This window comes from Microcaecilia unicolor, chromosome 2 (assembly GCF_901765095.1).
Source record: "Microcaecilia unicolor chromosome 2, aMicUni1.1, whole genome shotgun sequence".
Lineage (NCBI taxonomy): Eukaryota > Metazoa > Chordata > Amphibia > Gymnophiona > Siphonopidae > Microcaecilia > Microcaecilia unicolor.
This window is the reverse complement of record NC_044032.1, coordinates 177747235-177766181: the sequence shown is the minus strand read 5'-3', so window position 1 is coordinate 177766181 and position 18947 is coordinate 177747235. Positions and strand designations below refer to the sequence as shown.

At 43.0% G+C, this 18947-nt stretch overlaps 1 protein-coding gene across 1 annotated transcript in view; it reads left to right on the top strand.

The window, feature by feature from the left end:
* Nucleotides 1-18947, top strand: part of DTWD2 (DTW domain containing 2) — a 231184-nt gene that overhangs the window by 58733 nt on the left and 153504 nt on the right. The window lies entirely within an intron of this gene.

Genomic DNA, 18947 nt, shown 5'->3' with positions numbered 1-18947 from the left:
AAGAGAGTTATGGAGGACAAAAATGAAAGAGCTTCTGAACTTAGAGCTTTGTGGGATAGCAGCCTCGGCACGCAGAAATAGTGATGTACTTGCATTTCAAAGAGTGTGGCAGAGATATTGGACTACACTTCAACCCACCATAAAACGACAGATACTGAACAAGTTAACCAGAATACAACAGCAATTAGAGTCTCCTTACTTTTTGTGAGCTGACTGTTCTTTCATGTGAAATGTTTAGAAATTGGGGTAGGGGGGGAAGAGGGGAGGGGAATGGGATTATGGGAAGAACGAGGGGAAAGGGAGAGGGAATAGATGTAAGGCTTCTAGGATTAAGTATCAAGATGGGCAAGGAATCTGAGGGAAAGGGGGGGGGAAGCGGGGGGGGGGGGGTTCTATAAAAAACATCTACTAATGTTTAATGCTGGATATACATGACTTCATTCTAGATATGTTGTTTCAGATATTATTGAACTATGTGTTTCTGTACTTTCTAATAAAAATGATTTAAACATAAACTGAACGCAGAGAAAACGCACTGCTTGATCCTCTCCTCTCCCTATAACAAACACAGGCCTCCTAAATTAATTACTCCTGAGCTCGTCCTGCCTATCTCAGCATCCCTAAAAATCTTGGGAGTCCTGGTTGACAGATCTTTGACATTGGAGCAGCATGTGAACTCTACAGTCAAGCAAATGTTCTACTCTCTTTGGAGGCTTAAGCGTATCAAGCCTTTCTTCCCTCGAGAAGCATTCCACAATCTAGTCCAGTCCCTGGTAATCAGCCGTCTTGATTATTGCAACAGTATTTACGGGGGATGCACAAACCTGCTCCTAAAAAAATTACAAACTGCTCAGAATACAGCAGCTCGACTCATCTTCGGCAAATCGAGATTTGACAGTTCGAGACCACTTCGTGAGCGGCTGCATTGGCTTCCTGTGAAGGACCGCATCGTGTTCAAGACCTGCGTATTGGTGCACAAAATCATCTATGGAGACGCCCCTTCCTATATGGACTCTCTCGTTAACCTGCCGCCCAGGAATTCCCGACGGTCGGCCCGCTCGTACCTCAATCTCCACTACCCGGCTCCTTGTGGCCTCAAATATAAGACCATCTATGGTTCCTCTTTCCCTTATCTCAGCACTCAATTGTGGAACGGGTTGCCTCGAGAGGTTAAATTCACTCCTGATCACCCGACCTTTAAGAAGCAACTTAAGACCTTCCTATTTGGTAGAGCATATGCTGTGGACCCTTCTGGTTGCACGCCCTTTTTAACCCTCGGCTCTCCTGTGATAATTTCTCACCTCCCCTCTCTTCCTTTCCTCCTCAGCTATTTCTTTCTCCCTCTTGTGACCTTGTATTTTGTACTATTGTTTGCATATTAACTATGGTACGCCACATTGAGCCTGCCCTTGGGTGGGAATACTGTGGGATATAAATGTTATAAATAAATAAATAACCTGAGGAAATGCTTCTTAACAGAAAGGGTGGTGAATTAGTGGAACAGCCTCCCGGAAGTGTGGAGGCAAAAACAGTACCTGAATTCAAGAGAGCTTGGGACAAGTACACAGGATCTCTAATGGAGTGATAGGGAGAGTAGATTGCGTAGATGGGCAGACTAGATAGGTCACATGGTCTTTATCTGCCTACAGGAGTGGAGTAGGAGTGGAGGAGTAGCCTTGTGGTTAGTGCAGTGGACTTTGATCCTGGGGAACTGAGTTTGATTCCCACTGCAGCTCCTTGTGACTCTGGGCAAGTCACTTAATCCTCCATTGCCCCTGGTTCAAAATAAGTACCTGAATATATGTAAACCGCTTTGAATGTAGTTGCAAAAAAACCTCAGAAAGGCGGTATATCAAGTCTCATTTCTCTTTCTCTCTACATGTTTCTATGTTATTGAGGAAAACAGTAAGAAATCAGGAGTCTACACCATTAGCATTCTATAAAAGAGAGCTAGAGACTAGGCTGGGTGATAGGGAAGTAAATAGCACATATTTCTTTTAAAGACCGCCTAAGACTTGAAGGTATAGTAGTGGGTACAGAACAAAAAGAAGAGCTGTGCAAACAGATGGTGAGAAAACACAAAAGAGATCCCTGAAAAGAAAATTGTGGTCAAGCAGACAAAACAGCAGCATTATTAAAAGGCAATCTTTTCACTTTGTTACTTTAAAAATCAGACAACCAGTTCCAGTTTGATCCTTCAGGGACTATGAGGCTTATGGCTACTTGCTGGAAATATGTTTCATGTCACTGTGCTGAGCTCATTAGTATTGAACTGTTTTCTGTTATTAGGGCTTTCATAGTGGTAAATATGTCCTTGCTTTCTGTTGTTTTTATTTAAAGGATTTTTTAAAATGCCGTCCTGAACTTTATCAGTATTTTATATTTAAATCGTTTTATTACAAATAGAATGATGCAAAATGTGAACAGTACAGAAAACCAATACTTGTAAACACCAATAAAAAGAAATATATTTCAGTAAACATAGAGGGGCATAATCAAATGGGGACGACCATCTCTTAGGACGGCCCGGCGAAGGGGCTGGGAAACCGCTATTATCGAAAAAAGATGGGCGTCCATCTTTCGTTTCGATAATATGGTCGGGGACGCCCAAATCAAAACATTTAGGTTGACCTTAGAGATGGTTGTCCCCAGTTTTCGGCGATAATGGAAACCGAGGATGCCCATCTCAAAAACGACCAAATCCAAGCCATATGGTCATGGGAAGAGCCAGCATTCGTAGTGCACTGGTCCCCCTGACATGCCAGGATGCCAACCGAGCACCCTAGAGGGCACTGCAGTGGACTTCACAAATTGCTCCTAGGTGCATAGCTCCCTTACCTTTGGTGCTGAGCCCCCTAACCCCCCCCCCAAAACCCACTACCCACATCTGAACACCACTCCCACAGCCCTAAGGTGTGAAGGGGGGCACCTAGATGTGGGTACAGTGGGTTTCGGGTGTGTTGTGAAGGACTCACATTTACCAGGACAAGTGTAACAGGTGGGGGGGGGGGGGCCTGGGTCCGCCTGCCTGAAGTCCACTGCACCCACTAACACTGCTCCAGGGACCTGCATACTGCTGTCATGGAGCTGGGTATGACATTTGAGGCTGGCATAGAGGCTGGAAAAAATGTTTTTAAATTTTTTTTTTTTTAGGGTGGGAGGGGGTTGGGGACCACTGGGGGAGTAAGGGAAGGTCATCCCCGATTCCATCTGGTGGTCATCTGGTCAGTTTGTGCACCTTGTTGAGGCTTGGTCATGAAAACAAATGGACCAAGTAAAGTCGACCAAATGCTCGTCAGGGACGCCCTTTTTGCCATTATCGGCTGAGGACGCCCATCTGTTAAGCACGCCCCAGTCCTGGCTTCGCTATGCCTCCGACATGCCCCCGTATACTTCGGTCGTCCCCGCGACGGACTGCAGTTGAGGATGCCCAAAATCAGCTTTTGATTATGCTGATTTGGGCGACCCTGAGAGAAGGACGCCCATCTCCCGATTTATGTCAGAAGATGGGCGCCCTTCTCTTTCGAAAATGCCCCTGATAGTGTTTTAGGTATCAATTCATCCTTCCCCCCCTCCCCCCCCCCCCGAAACAAGGCATACACAAGATAAAGGACTTTTTCAGAAGGTCTTAGTTCTTTTAGCCTGTGCGTTTTCAACAAGAACCCCCCCTCACCCCTTCTATCTTCCCAAAAATATGTATGTGGATGATGTACAATATTGCTTATAAAGATAGGGCATTTAATACAAATCTCCATTGTTTGTGGGAAAGATCTTGTATGTAAGGCTCCCAAACCAGCCAAAATATTTTCTTCCTTTCTTCTGTAAGGCAAGCATCATGGGCCTCCAATCACATAAGATTGTGAAGAGCACTTCACCATTGCCAATATGAGGGTGGTGTCTCTAGGAGCCAGTGTTGAATCACACACGTTTTCTCCACTACGTGCCTTATCCAACAATGTACAACTTCCCTGTCCAATAGGACCCACAGAGGTCCTGCTTTCCAAACAGTAGTCCCACAGAAGAGGCTATTAGTGCTCTATTGAGAATCCTGCCCGGATAAGCAAAAATACTGGCCCAGAAGCGCTGAATAGATCCACAAAGCCAGAAAGCATTTGTTTCTTTACCAGACTGGTGAATGCCTCTACGGTACTATGTAAGCCACATTGAGCTTGCAAATAGGTGGGAAAATGTGGGATACAAATGTAACAAATAAAATAAAAATACTCATTGGCAAAGGCAGGGAGAACAGAAGAGACCTGGAGCAAAGAAGGGGAAGAGAGAGAAAGAAATGCTGGACCTGGGGAGCGGGGAGCTGAGGGAAGAGAGAGATCTGGAGTAAAGGAGAGATGGAAGAGAGGGGGCAGATGCAGGACTGGGGGGAGAGAGCGGAGGTAAGAGAGAGAGAGAGACAGGGACAGAGACTAGAGTGGGGGGAGAGAATGCTAGATTACAGAAGGTGGATGAGAAGTTGGGGTACAGGAGGAAGGGAGGAGAGAAGCTGGATATGAGGAGGGACCGGAAAACAAAAGAATTCTTGCTCTGGAGGGAATATAGGGACAGGGACACAGAGGGGGAGACACTGGACAGGACGGCTAGAGACACATAAGAAAGATGGATGGTGGATATAGAGAAGAAATGTCAAAAGGACAGGAGACCCTGGAGAGAGTTAAGAAAACAGAAAAGCAGAAGAGAGTCACTAGGACCAAAGCAACACTCAGACAACAAAGCAAGGAAAAAAGGCATTTTTTTCTGAAATAATTGTAATATGTCAGCCTTAGGAAGTGTGCATCCCACTACCTTGGGAGCGATGGTGTTATGGGGGAGAGGGCATCTCAGTTTTCCCCCCAGAGCTCACTCAGTCTTAGCTACACCACTGATTTTGCCATAACATCAATGTGAGAGGTTCCGGGTGTATCCATTGTAAAAGAAGCCATATTCATACTCATACTTTTCTAGGTTGTGGGTGAAACACCCACAGCCTAGAAAAGGCTTGTGAATTTCACCCCCATGCTTAAAAGCCAATCTTATGTGAAATTGTAGTTCAAATACACTCTTACCACTCACATTGAGTTTCCATGAAGTTCAATGACTGAATTGGCTTACGACAATAATTCCCGAATAGCCTCACAACTGACACATCCTTAGTCTAAAACACCTCCCCTCATTTAATTTAAAGGTGAGACTTTTGTTTTTAAATGAGACTCAATTCAGATACATTGTCCAAAAAAATACATATTATTCATTCCAAGAGGTTTTCAATGCAATAATAAATTAGTGCAAAAGTTTCTCAACACTTATCTTTGAAGCTCTACTTATCTGCTCAACTCAGCTGCCTGTTTCACTGGATGCTTCATCAGGAGTTGCTTCAAAAGAATTCCTGTTTGCACTAGCACCAGCCTCTTCGATGGAGTTGATTCTGCCTCAGTTTGCATTACATTTATTATTGCATTGAAAACCTCTTGGACTGAATATAATGTATTTTTGTGGATGTTGTGTCTCAATTGAACCTCACTTTAAAAGTCTCACCTTTAAATTAAATGAAGGGAGGTTTTTTAGTCTAAGGATGTGTCAGTTGTGAGGCTATTTGCCAATTATTGACATAAGCCGATTCAGTCATTAAAGTCCACGGAGACTCAATGTGAGTGGATGAGAGTGTATTTGAACTAGAATTTCACTTAAGATTGGCTTTTGAGAGATCACGTGATGCTGTGAGTGGAACAGACAGTGTTCTGTGATGCTCTGGAGGTCCTCTGCTCCTTTTTGTGATTCTGGTGTATCTGAATTGGGAGTGTAAAGAACAAAAAGAAAAAATCTCGCTTAAAAAAAAAAAGTTTCACCTTTAAATTAAATGAGGAGAGGTTTTTTTTAGACTAAGGATGTGACAGTTGTGAAGCTATTCAGTAGTTATTGTCATAAGCTCATTCAGTCACTGATGTCTTTTTTTTCCTCCTATATGGTGAGTCAATGTGAGTGGATAAAAGTGTATTTGAACTAGAATTTCTCATCAGATTGTCCATTGTAAAAGAATGCATCGTTTAATGATTAAATAAGCCTTTCTAACAAATAAACAAGATTCCACAGTATCCAACTGCAAATAATCTTCTAAGTCTATTAAACATAGCTTTATACTCTTAGGAGGAGATTGTCCCAAAAGAATTTCTCTGACTCTATAAAGTACCTCAAAATGTTAAAATTCCAGGATATGTCCACCAACAACGCAAATACTACTACTACTACTAATAACATTTGTATAGCGCTACCAGGCGTACGCAGCGCTGAACATGAGACACAGACAGTCCCTGCTCAAAGAGCTTACAATCTAGGTAAAAACAGACAGACAAGATATTTACGGGCAAGGGAATTACTGGTGAAGAGGAACAGGAGAGAAGGAGGGCATATAAAGTCTATGAAGCATCTTAAAATGTAATTCTCTTAGTAAAGAGTTCTCTGTCAAATCCTAGTACACCCTCCAAAATGTCTCATTGGGTATATTTATCCGCCAGATCTCTAGCCCATTCCTGGAATGTATTTTGAAAAGGTGCTTAGTGTAAGTTCTTCATATATACTGCATAATATTTTCTTATAAGACCTTTAACCACTCCTCTTGTGGCCAAAATTAATCAAATTCTACTGCACTCCAGCTGTCTTAATTAGATAGCGTGCATGTTTTAAGTTGAGTACTGTATATTTGGTAACCCTAGTTGAGGGAAGCCAGCTAGAGAATTCCTATATCTTTATAACTTTATACTTATGCCAGTGCGAATGGTACCCCTAAATGCTCAGTATTTGAACCCTTGGGTCACAAAAGTAACTGGAAACTTATAAATAAGAATCTTTTTGTTGTGAATTTAGATTGTCAAAATTTGTACGGTGTTCGAGAAATACTCTGATGTGGTCTGTATGTTGCAATCAATGTCATTTCATTTCCTTTTCAGACTTAGTTTTATCACAAGCACGTGAATGCTCGTCTGTTTTCCTTCAGGGGTAACTCTGTCTGTTGCCATAGTTTTTCATGTTGTGTAGGACTCGAGCTTCGCAAGAGAGAGTTCATAATAGAGAGCAAATAAACAGACCCACAAGCACCTGTTTCTGAACCTTTTAAAATTATTATTTTGTGTGAACAAGAACTTGGTGACTTGCCTCTGTTTCCCCTGTCTGCTGGAGTTCATATTCCTATTTTCTTTTTAATGCTGGGAATAAAGCAGCACAGGAAATGTTTTGAATAGTTGTTTCCACTATACAGGACACCTGTGGCCAGATGACATTAGTTGTAGTGCCAGCATTGTCAGTTGAACTACAAACCTGCTGAGAGATGCAATATATGATAAGTTAAGTGCTATTATAATTGGAACTGTGTTCATCAAAATATTTTGCACAGATACAGTAAACCATCTAAAATTTGTTTTATTTTTTAAAATACAACATGAAGTGCAGTGAACCAATCAGGTTGTTCAATCTATACTTTATAATATGTGTGTTTATCATAGCATAGTTGCCTGTTTTTTGTTTGTTTGTTTATTTTTTTTTTAGGGGGAGCAGGGTATAGGGAGCTTAGATTGGTGGTGGTAGGAAGAGTGAACTTTCCCTTCCCTCAACTCAAATTAGCATTGATTAGCTTTCCCCTCTCTCTCTAGCTGTCATATGTATTCACGCTCATATTCTTATCATTTTATCACTCTCCCAGTTGTTCAGTTGTAGCTGCAGCAGGGTGATATATTAATTTCAAGCCTTTGAATTTCTTAATCTCTCATCATCTTCCTTTGTTTGTTTCTTGATTCTTCCTCTGTTTCTTAACTGTTTTCTTTATTCTTTCCTTTTGATTTATTTTCATTTCTCTTGCCTTCCCTTAATTCATTTCCCCCTTTCCTTTTTCCTCTGATTTCTATTATTAAAGCATTTGATTTGCCTATCATGTAAATTACAAGAATAGCATCCGTAAAATCATATAAAACAAAAAAATACATAACACACTCTAGCAACCAACAGGTGTGCGAAGGAGGATTCCAGACGCGAACCCACTCGGGGTTCGGTGTCCGTTATTGGTTTAAAGTTTGGTTTTTTCCCCTTTCTGATGAAGACTTGTGAAACTCGGCCAGAGTTAAAGGGAACACTTATTGTGATGGCAAGAATGATTTGGATGAATGGGTTATGATTTGATTTCATGAAGCACAAACACGAGCACGATATATCCTCAAGGGAAGTGACAAAAACTTTTTGATATATGTTTATGTCTTTATTTAGTAAGTCTGTATGCATTGTATGTGGGGACTTTAATATCAGTGTCACCAAATATTACGTACCTCCCTATGGTTAAATCTAATATGTATAGCACTTGCATTATAATGTATGGGTAGTTTCCTGAGCTCAGCTAAATACTATGTAGCATATATATATATATATATATATACAGTATATATATATATACACATATCAATGTTTAAGAATGCTTTTCTAATATACAGACATTCAAATGCTATAATGCAATAAGACATATATGGCGAAGATCTTTCAGTTTGCTCAGATGTATGTACATACATATTAAGGAGGCGGAACATCGAATGTGCGATGATGGTTCCATCTGTGACACTACCACATATTCCTCTTGGGGATATAATGGTTGGAATGGGTACGGACTGAGCACATTTAAACACTTTAAATTGCATTTAAAAAAAGATATAAAAATTATTTTGCTTATCCAAGTTGTTGTATGAAGTAAATTGTTTGACTTGGTTTTTCTGTATTTGCTCTTCCTTTTATATGAATTTATAGATTAAATTTTAACTGCCAGACCCTCGACCATTCTTCTAACTTTCGGAGATCCCATCTCATCGTTTCTACTCCCTCCAGGGTATCCACTCTATTGGCTATCTTCGTGTCATCTGCAAAAAGGCAAACCTTTCCTTCCAACCCTTCAGCAATATCTCTCACAAATATATTAAACAAAATGGGCCCCAGCACTGACCCCTGAGGAACTCCATTGCTCACCATCCTTTCCTCCGAACGGATTCCCTTTACCACCACCCTCTGCCACCTGTCAGTCAACCAATTTTCTGTCCAGTTCACCACTTTCGGTCCTAAGTTCAGCCCTTTTAGCTTATTCACGAGTCTTCTGTGGGGGACCATATCAAAGGCTTTGCTGAAATCCAAGTAGATTACATCTAGCGCACGGCCTTCATCCATTTCTTTTGTCACCCAATCAAAGAAGTCAATGAGATTCTTTTGGCAGGATTTTCCTTTGGTAAAGCCATGTTGCCTCAGGTCCTGTAACCTGTTGTCTTCTAGAAAGTTAACTATCCTTTCTTTCAGCAGCGACTCCATTACTTTTCCTACCACCGACGTGAGACTTACCGGTCTGTAGTTTCCCACTTCTTCCCTGTCTCCACCTTTGTGAAGAGGGACCACATCCGCTCGTCTCCAATCTCGCGGAACCTCTCCCGTCTGTAAAGATCTATTAAATGTTTAAGAGGTCATGCCAGGACCGCCCTGTGCTCCCTTAGTATCCTGGGATGTATCCCATCCGACCCCATAGCTTTGTCCACCTTCAGATTCTCCAGTTGTTTATAAACTCTTCCGTAAACGGCGCAGTATCCACTCCATTCCCAAATATTCCTTCAGCAGCCAACCGCGGTCCTTCACCAGGATTTTCCTCCGTGAACACTGAAGAGAAGTAATTGTTTAGCACATTCGCTTTATCCTCACTTTCCACATAACCATTCTCATTATCTTTCAGTCTCGCAATTCCATTCCTATCTTTTCTCCTTTCTCCAGGATATCTGAAAAAGTTCTTGTCACCTCTCTTTACATCTTTAGCCATTTTTTCTTCTGCTCGCGCTTTCGCTAGCCGTATTTCCCTCTTTGCTTCTTTGAGTTTAATCCGATAATCTTTTCCGTGTTCTTCTCAATGTGTTCTTTTGTATTTCTTGAACAAAGCCTCTTTTGCTCTTATTTTTTCAGCTACTTGGTTGGAAAACCATATAGGCTTCCTGTTTCTCTTGGTTGTGTTTACTTTCCTCGCGTAAAGATCAGTCGCCATATTTATAGCAGCCTTCGGCTTTGACCACTGATGTTCCACTTCTCCTATGCCTTCCCACTTCAACAGCTCCTTTTTCAGGTAGTTCCTCATTTTATCAAAATTAGTACGTCTGAAATCCAGTACTTTTAGTTTTGTGTGTCCACACTGCGCCTTCGCCCTTATATCAAACCATATGGTGTGATGATCACTATTATATAGGTGGGCATCCACCTGGATATTAGAAACACTTCCATTCGTGAGCACTAGATCCAGCATCGACCCTTCCCTCATGGGTTCTGTCACCATTTGTCTGAGCAAGGCACTTTGACAGGCGTCCACAATCTCCCTACTTCTTTCCTACTTCTTTGGAGTAATAAATCCTGTCCTCTTAATATCTTCCATTTCAAAATCCTAAAAGCTCTATAAAATAGATACATTTTAAGTGTTTTTCCTGAAATAAAATGATTCACTCATTATAGTAGCATGGAGCTCATTTCCAAACATCTGGTCTGATAACAGAAAAAGCTCTCATGTGAGAGGATGCTAAATATGCCACTTTTACAGATGGAACATTTAGGGGCTCATTTTCAAAATAAAAAAAAAAGTCCAAAAAACATCATAAGATGGCAGAAGAATGTTTTTCTCTCAAAAACATCCAAGATGACATTTTACTCCACAGTTTGTCCAAATTTCAAGGGGGCATGTTGGGGGGGGGGGGGTGTTTTGGATGGGACATGGGCGGCACCAAAAGACAGACAATCTTCTGCAATAATGGAACAAAATTAAGACATCTAGGGCCAAAATTAACACTTTTTGGCTAGACCTGTTTCAATCATGACTAATACTCCCGTTTACTAAGTCATGCTAGCGGCTGCCGACACAGCTCATTCATTTTGAATGGACTGTGTTGGTGTTGCTGCGTGGCAGCCGCTAGCGTGGCTTAGTAAACGGGGGGGGGGGGGGGTTAGTGATCATAAGGGGCCCTAAATGACCAAATGACCACTAGAGGAATTAAGGCATGACTTCCTCCCTGCCTCCTAAGATGTGACAGTGACACTACGTATCAGGTTCTATGACAGCATCAGATATGATGGCCAATCCTATTAGAGCAGCAAGCAAGTCCCAGGAGTAGCCTAATGGTCATGGTCAGTCACTTTCGAGGAGGAGACCCAAGCCCCTATCCCACTCTTTACTTGCACACTTGTTGTGGAATGTGTGAGCCTCTAAAAAATGCTAAATGCCTACTGTACCCACATATAGGTGACACCTGCAGACATAAAGGCCATTGTAGTGGTATACAGTTTGGTACAGTAGGTGTTTGGTGTGTTTTGGAGGACTCACCATGCAATATAAGGGAGTAATGGTGACATGTATATCTGGGACCTTTTATGTGAAGTCAACTGCAGTACCCCCTAGGTTGCTCCACTGCTCTGCTGGGATGTCTGTGTGGCTAGTCTACTAAGAATGCTGCCCCCTGAATGTGCGAGTAGATGGAGGAAATAGGGATGGGCCAAAGTAACTTCTGTATGGGAATGTGGTAATGATAGACCAAGGCCTCATCGATGAAGTTGCCTTCCACCCCGGAATCTGTGAAGAACTTGGACTCAAAACTGATGGTGGCTAGAACCAGTAGCTGTGAGTGGGGAGTTTGTTGGGAAGGTCCTAGTCCTGCCTCCCCGGCCTGAACTAGACTTGCGGGTTTCCCGGCTTCTTTGGGCATCGATGGGCATAGTGCCCCTTTGCATTGCAATACAAACACAGATCCTGTGCTTGACTTTGCATCTTCTCTTGATCCAAAGGCTCCAGCTGATCCACTTGCATGGGTTCCTCATTGTTCACGGGGGATGAAGACTGCAAAGAGAGAGACGTAGGTTTGCTTTGGAATGTAGGAGCCAACCGAAAAGGCCTGCGACCAGCCTGGTGCTCCAGGGCTCGCTCACGAAAATGGATATCCATTCTTGTGCATAGAAGAATCAAATAATCAAGGGTCTTGGGGAGTTCATGCCTGACTAGGTTGACCTGGCTATGTGAGCACCTGTATTTCCACTAGGACTTACAGTGAAGTACTGAACTTGTAGCCTGCCAGACTAACCAATATGGTTATTACTAGGGAACCCCACAGGTTTCTTGTGTAGTCTATCTGGCTGTATGAGTGCCTGTATTTCTGCTAGGACTAATTATAGATCTTGTAGCCTGCCATGCAGAACCAGCTGCCAGTTAATTCTACCATCTCATCTTGTCAGACTGCTTAGACATGTAGATGTCTTTGTTAGCCCTCAGATGTCTAACTTCTAATAGTAACCTCTCTACTTCTTTTAGAGGTCAGAGATTTTCTGTTTTCGTCCCATGCCTTCTTAAGCTCCACTACTGGCTTAGCTACCACCACCTGGGAGACTGTTCCACACTTCTACCACCTTTTCTTGGCATTTCTCTTCATTCCTCATTGAGCCTCATATCACAATCTCTTGTTCTAGAGTATTTTTTCCCTTAAAACACTTTTTCTTCTTGTGTATTCAGTTATGTCATTGCTTGTTTTCTTTCTCGTATCTTTCCATCTTGCCTCTCCTTGAGACTATCAGGCTCATTTTCGAAAAATGACGCCCATCTTTCGACACAAATTGGAAGATGGGCGTCCTTCTCACAGGGTCGTCCAAATCGGTATAATTGAAAGCCAATTTTGGACGTCCCCAACTGTCGCAGGGATGGCCAAAGTTCAAGGGGGCATATCGGAGGTGTAGTGAAGGCAGGACTTGGGCGTGCCTAACACATGGATGTCCTCGACCCATAATGGAAAAGAAAAAGGGCGTCCCTGATGAGCACTTGGATGACTTTACCTGGTCCTGTTTTTTTTACGACCATGTCACAAAAAGGTGGCCTAACTGACCAGATGACCACCGGAGAGAATCGGGGATGACCTCCCCTTACTCCCCCAGTGGTCACTAACCCCCTCCCATCCTCAAAAAAACGTCTTTAAAAATATTTTTGCCAGCCTTTATGCCAGCCTCAGATGTCATACTCAGCTCCATGACAACAGTATGCAAGTCCCTGGAGCAGTTTTAGTGGGTGCAGTGCACTGCAGGCAGGCGGACCCAGGCCCATCCCCCTTCCTACCTGTTACGTTTGTGGAGGAAACAGCAAGCCCTCCAAAACCCACCAGAAACCCACCGTACCCACATCTAGGTGCCCTCTTCACCCGTAAGGGCTATGTTAGTGGTGTACAGTTGTGGATAGTGGGTTTTAGGGGGGGGGGGTTTGGGGGCTCAGCAGACAAGGTAAGGGAGCTATGTTCCTGGGAGCATTTTATGAAGTCCACTGCAGTGCCCCCTAGGGTGCCCGGTTGGTGTCCTGGCATGTCAGGAGGACAAGTGCACTACAAATGCTGGCTCCTCCCACGACCAAAGGGCTTGCATTTGGTCATATAAGTACATAAGTAATGCCACACTGGGAAAAGACCAAGGGTCTATCGAGTCCAGCATCCATTTAGTAGTGGTTTATGGACTTGTCCTTTAGGAAACCGTCTAACCCCTTTTTAAACTCTGCCAAGCTAACCGCCTTCACCACGTTCTCCGGCAACGAATTCCAGAGTTTAATTACGTGTTGGGTGAAGAAAAAGTTTCTCCGATTTGTTTTAAATTTACTACACTGTAGTTTCATCGCATGCCCCCTAGTCCTAATATTTTTGGAAAGCGTGAACAGACGCTTCACATCCACCTGTTCCATCCCACTCATTATTTTATATACCTCTATCATGTCTCCCCTCAGCCGTCTCTTCTCCAAACTTCTCCGTTGTTTCTGAGATGGTCGTCCTTGGTTTCCGTTATCACCGAAAATCAGAAACAACCAAGTCTAGGGACGACCATCTCTAAGGACGACCTAAATTTCAAGATTTGGGCGTCCCCAACCGTATTATCGAATTGAAAGATGGATGTCCATCTTGTTTCGATAATATGGGTTTCCCCACCCCTCCATCAGGACGTTTTGCGAGGACGTCCTCAACAAAACTTGGGCGTCCCTTTCGATTATGCCCCTCCGTGTATGCTTTTTTTCTGTGTTCAAAGAAGATGCTTTTTTTCTGTGTTCACGTAAGAAGGATCATGGTCAGCTGGTAAAGGTACATATAACAATGGATATCGCACTGTTCACAGAAGGTGTTTATGAACAACTTGAAAACTGAAGGTGGATAAAGCCATGGGACTATGTGGGATCCATCCCAGGATATTGAGGGAGCTTACAGAGATTCTGGCTGGTTCTCTTAGAGATTTGTTTAATAAATCCTTGGCAATGGGAGCGGTTCCGTGGTATTAGAGAAGAGTGGATATGGAGTGTTGCCACGATTTGGGTTTCTGCAAAGTAATTGTCTCTTGGCTTGGCCACTGTTTGGAAAACAGGATACTGGGCTAGATGGACCATTGGTCTGACTCAGTATGCCTACTCTTATCTTATGTCTGTGCTTCACAAAAATGGTGACAGAGACGTGGGAAACTACAGGCCGGTAAGCCTCACTTTGGTTATTGGAAAAGTAATGGAAGTGTTGCTGAAGAAAAGGATAGTGAATTTCAGTGAATCCAATAGGTTACGAGATCCGAGACAATATGGTTTTCCCAAAGGTAAATTGTGCTAAACTAATTTGATTGAATTCTTTGACTGGGTGACCAGAGAATTGGATCAAGAACTTGGCATCTCTTATCTTCCCTCCCCATCTTCCTCCCTTTCCAGCATTGCCCCCAGTGTCCCCATTTCCCCCCTTTCCAGCATTACCTCTTGTATCCCCATCTTCCCTCCCTTTCAAGTGTAACCCCCCCCCCCCGGGTCCCCATCTTCCCACTATTCTAACATTGTCCTCCCCATGTCCCCATCTCCTTCCCTTTCAAGCATAACCACCTGTGTCCCCATCTTCCTCCTTTTCCAGCATTGTCCCCATTTTCTTATTTCCCCTCCTTTTCCAGTAGTGTCCCTCTGTGTCCCTATCTCCCTCCCTTTTCAGCATAACCTCCCCATGTCTCCATCTCCCTCACCATTTTCTCCCCCTTTTCCAGTACCTCCTCTCTCTTCCTTTCCTCTTGTCTTCCTCTCTCCAGTGGTGTGGCCAGCATATCTTCTTTTCTCTTCCCTCTTTCCAGACCCCTCTCTGTGTTCAATATCTCTCTCTCATCCCTTCTTCTCCACCTCCCCAGGAATTCAGCCTTTTCTCATGCTCTCTCCTGTTCCCATCTCCCCACCCTCTGTGGATCCCTTATGTCCCCTGCAGGTTTCGGCATCATTCCCTCCCCTCCCCCTTGGGTCTGGCTGTTACTCCCTCTGACCTCCAAGTTTATGTTAGATTGCCAGCGGTAACAGCACTCTACTAGAGCTGTTTTTTGGCCGGCCTGTGGGGCTTTCCCTCTGCCACGTCCTACCCTTCTAATGCAACTTCCTGTTTTTGGAGGGCAGGACCTGATAGAAGAGAGGTCCCACAGGCTGGATGCCGGAGACAGCACAGGTGGAGTGCTATCATTGCCAGTGATCTCACGCAAGCTTGAAGGTTAGAAGGGAGTGATAGATGGCCGGACTGCAGGAGGAGGGAAGAGAGAGAAAGGGGAACACAGATGCCTTGAGGCTGCTGAGCAGGAGTTTTTCTCTCCCCAGCGGGAGTGTGAGAGAGAAAGCGGGAGTCTCCCACTGAATGTAGGAGACTTGACAGTTCTGGAATAGGCATCTTCCTCGTGGCTTCAGGGTGCCTAAATGGAAGTGCCCAGTTATGGAATTGCCCCAAACGTACTAGGGCAGGCAGTGGTAAGGAGAGAGGGAGATGGGCACATTACAAATTGTGGACAGGAAAGGAGAGAAAAATGCATACAAGGCAGAATGTGGGTAGTAGAGGAAGGAGGGGGATGCACGTAGGCCAAAGTCTAAGTAGAAGGGGAGATGCACAGATGATCATGTGAGGAGAGGGTATACAAACTGAACAAAGTGTGAGAAATGGGGGCAGATACACACTGAGGAAAGATGGGGGAGGGGAGAGGGAGCCATATAGGGTAGAAGGAGGTACACACAGGTTGCTTTGCCAGTTATTTTATGAATAGGTGGGCAAAGCTGTGGATTTTATAACTGGCATAAGTGGGTCAATATTAACCTTGAGTCCATTTTTTTCTTATGTTTGAGCCTATCTTGATCTTATGTTTCTCTAATAATGATGCTGTTTGTGCTGGATTTTGTTTTAACCTGCTTTGGGGTTAATCTGTAAAAGTGAGATTGTTTTAGACAAGTGATGGGAGTTTAAGCTTGTTATAGCAATAATAACTTTCAAACAGACTCCGAACTCATTTCCACCATTTTAATCACAGTGGACCCCTGGTAATCACATCACAGGAATAGCATCATGAATATTATTTCATAATAGTCTTTTATTCCATTGCCATTTTGTATGATTTTTGTGCAACTGTTGTGTATGTACCTGAAAATGCTGACTGATTTGAACTGCCCCCCACCCCCAGCACTCCAACCCATCTCAGGCAATACAGTTGGACTTAATATTTCATGCCATGGCAGTAGTGTAGTAAATGAGAGAACTGCTATGTTTAGCTTGCTATTTCTTTTGAAAGATTTTTTTTTAATTTGAAATTTTTTTTTAATTTCAAAATTCAAAACAACAGAGCAACACATCAAGTTTTAACAGTTAACATGTCAGTCAAAGCAAAAGTCATACCATCACTCTTTGAGATTTTTTTTAATAAAAAAATTTGCCCCAGGTTACATTAAATATTGAACACTAGTAAAAAAGCCCTGTTTCAGATGCAAATGAAACGGGGGCTAGCAAGGTTTTCTTCTGTGTGCATGTGGGAGTGTGTGTGTCCCTGCCCTCTGCCCTCTCTCCCTTCCCCTGTGCTGTCTGTCCTCTCTGTCCCCTCCCCCCTCAGAGTCGAGTCCTTCAGTGTTAAGTTTCCTGCTGTGCTTGTGTTACAGAGATAGTGAGGGCTTCTGCCCTCTCTCCCCTCCCCCCTCTGAGTCCTTCACTGTTACAGAGAGAGCGATTTGATTTCGTGCTTTGCTGTGTTTTCCTTCACTGTTTGTGTTACAGAGAGAGCGAGGGTGGGGCAGACACTCATGGGGAAACTGGATATCTCTCCCCCTTCACACTTCCGGCTGGAGGCTTAATTTAGAATATTGGTGGTGCCTTTTATATATAGAGATTATATAGGAGTTAAAGCAGATGCATAAAATTGCTCATCTTAGTTTACATGGGTATATATATCATCACTTTTTTTCTATTTCTGTAAACATTTTTGAGATTAAAAGTAATCACTGTTTGGAAGCTATTCAGTGCTTTTCATTTGGGTCATGATGTGGCCTGTTGCTGTTTGAGCAAGATAGATGGATGCTATCTGTTGAACCACAACAAGGTGTGCAAGAGCTGACAAAACCATTTTCTTGAAAATTGAGTCTGTGACTTGACCTCCACTGTACATACTGGAAACATGGCTGTGCTCAAAAACATCCACTCCTCTTTGTTTGAACATGCATTCATTGTTTCTAGAACATATGTTGTAGCATGGTTAACCTTTGTTTTCTCTCTCCACCGAATTTGTAGACTTCATTTGAATTATATCTTTAGCTAAGTTGTGCTTTTTCAGTGTATTGTGCGCTATTTATTTTTGGCATGCTTGTGTTGGAGAAAAGCATAGTGTATTAGTTTCGTTCATTTGATATATTGTGTCCAACTGGAATCTTACTGAGAGCTTGGATTTTTCAAGGTGATATGATAATACAGGCTAGTATAGTACATGATGTTTTCACCTATTCTGTCCTTGCTGTTATGCCTTTATTTCTTTTCTTTGCTCTATCTTGATCTTGGCTGGCCCGTAAATACTCCTATTGGAAATGAGGCGTTTATTATAAAAGATAAATTGCAGTATATTCTAGCCTGTAGCAAACTGTGTGATAATGTCTGAGATGTTGCCCATTTACTTTTGTCTGAATCCTTTGGATAATAGAATATGGGGCTCATTTTCAAACGAGAAAAAAGTCTCAAAAGTGGCATTTGGACGTTTTTCTCCCAAAAAACCCCATCCAAGTCACAATTTTCAACACTCAGATTTGAGACGTTTTTCTCTGCAATGAGTGCAAATCATAAGGAGACATGTTGGGGGGGGGGGGGGGGGGGGTTGGGCGTTCCCAAAACTTGGACGTTTTTCTGCCATAATGGAACAAAGCAAAATGTCCAGGGCTAAAAGTTAGACATTTTGGTCTAGACCTGTTTCAATCACGTAAGTCACAAAAAAATACCTTAAATGATCAGATGACTACTAGAGGGATTAAGGCATGACCCTTCCCACCCCACCAAGTTGTGAAAGAAACAGTGCATACCAGCCTCTAGAGCTTCAGATGCTATGGTCAGTCTTACTAGAGCAGCAAGCAGGTTCCCTGGTGTAGCCTAGTGGTGCACTGCACTGTAGAGAAGGGCACCTAGGCCCTTATCCCTAACTGATACATTTGTGGTGGAACATGTGAACCCTCCAAAATGCACCAAAAACCTACTGTACATACATATAGGTGACACCTGAAGGCTTAAGGACTATTGTAGTGGTGTAGGTTTTTGGCGGGCTTACCATATCTTATAAGGGGGTAACAGGGAGATGTGTACCTGAGACCTTTTATGTGAAGTCCGCTGCAGTGCTCCCTAGGGTGCCCCACTGCTCTGCTGGGTCTGTGTGGCCAGTCTACTGAGAATGCTGCCCCCCCCCCCCCCGCAATACATCTCAATGGTTTGTTTTTTTGTGCGTGTTTCCCTTGGATTTTTTTTTTTCAAAAATGGTCCTTAAAGATGGATGCACTAAGCACAAAAACATCTAGCAAATGACCGTTTTCAAAACAAAAAGTTGGACATTTTTCTGGTTTGAAAATGGCCATGTTCACTACTGGATTTTTAGATATTTTTCCTAAAACATCCAAAATTGAA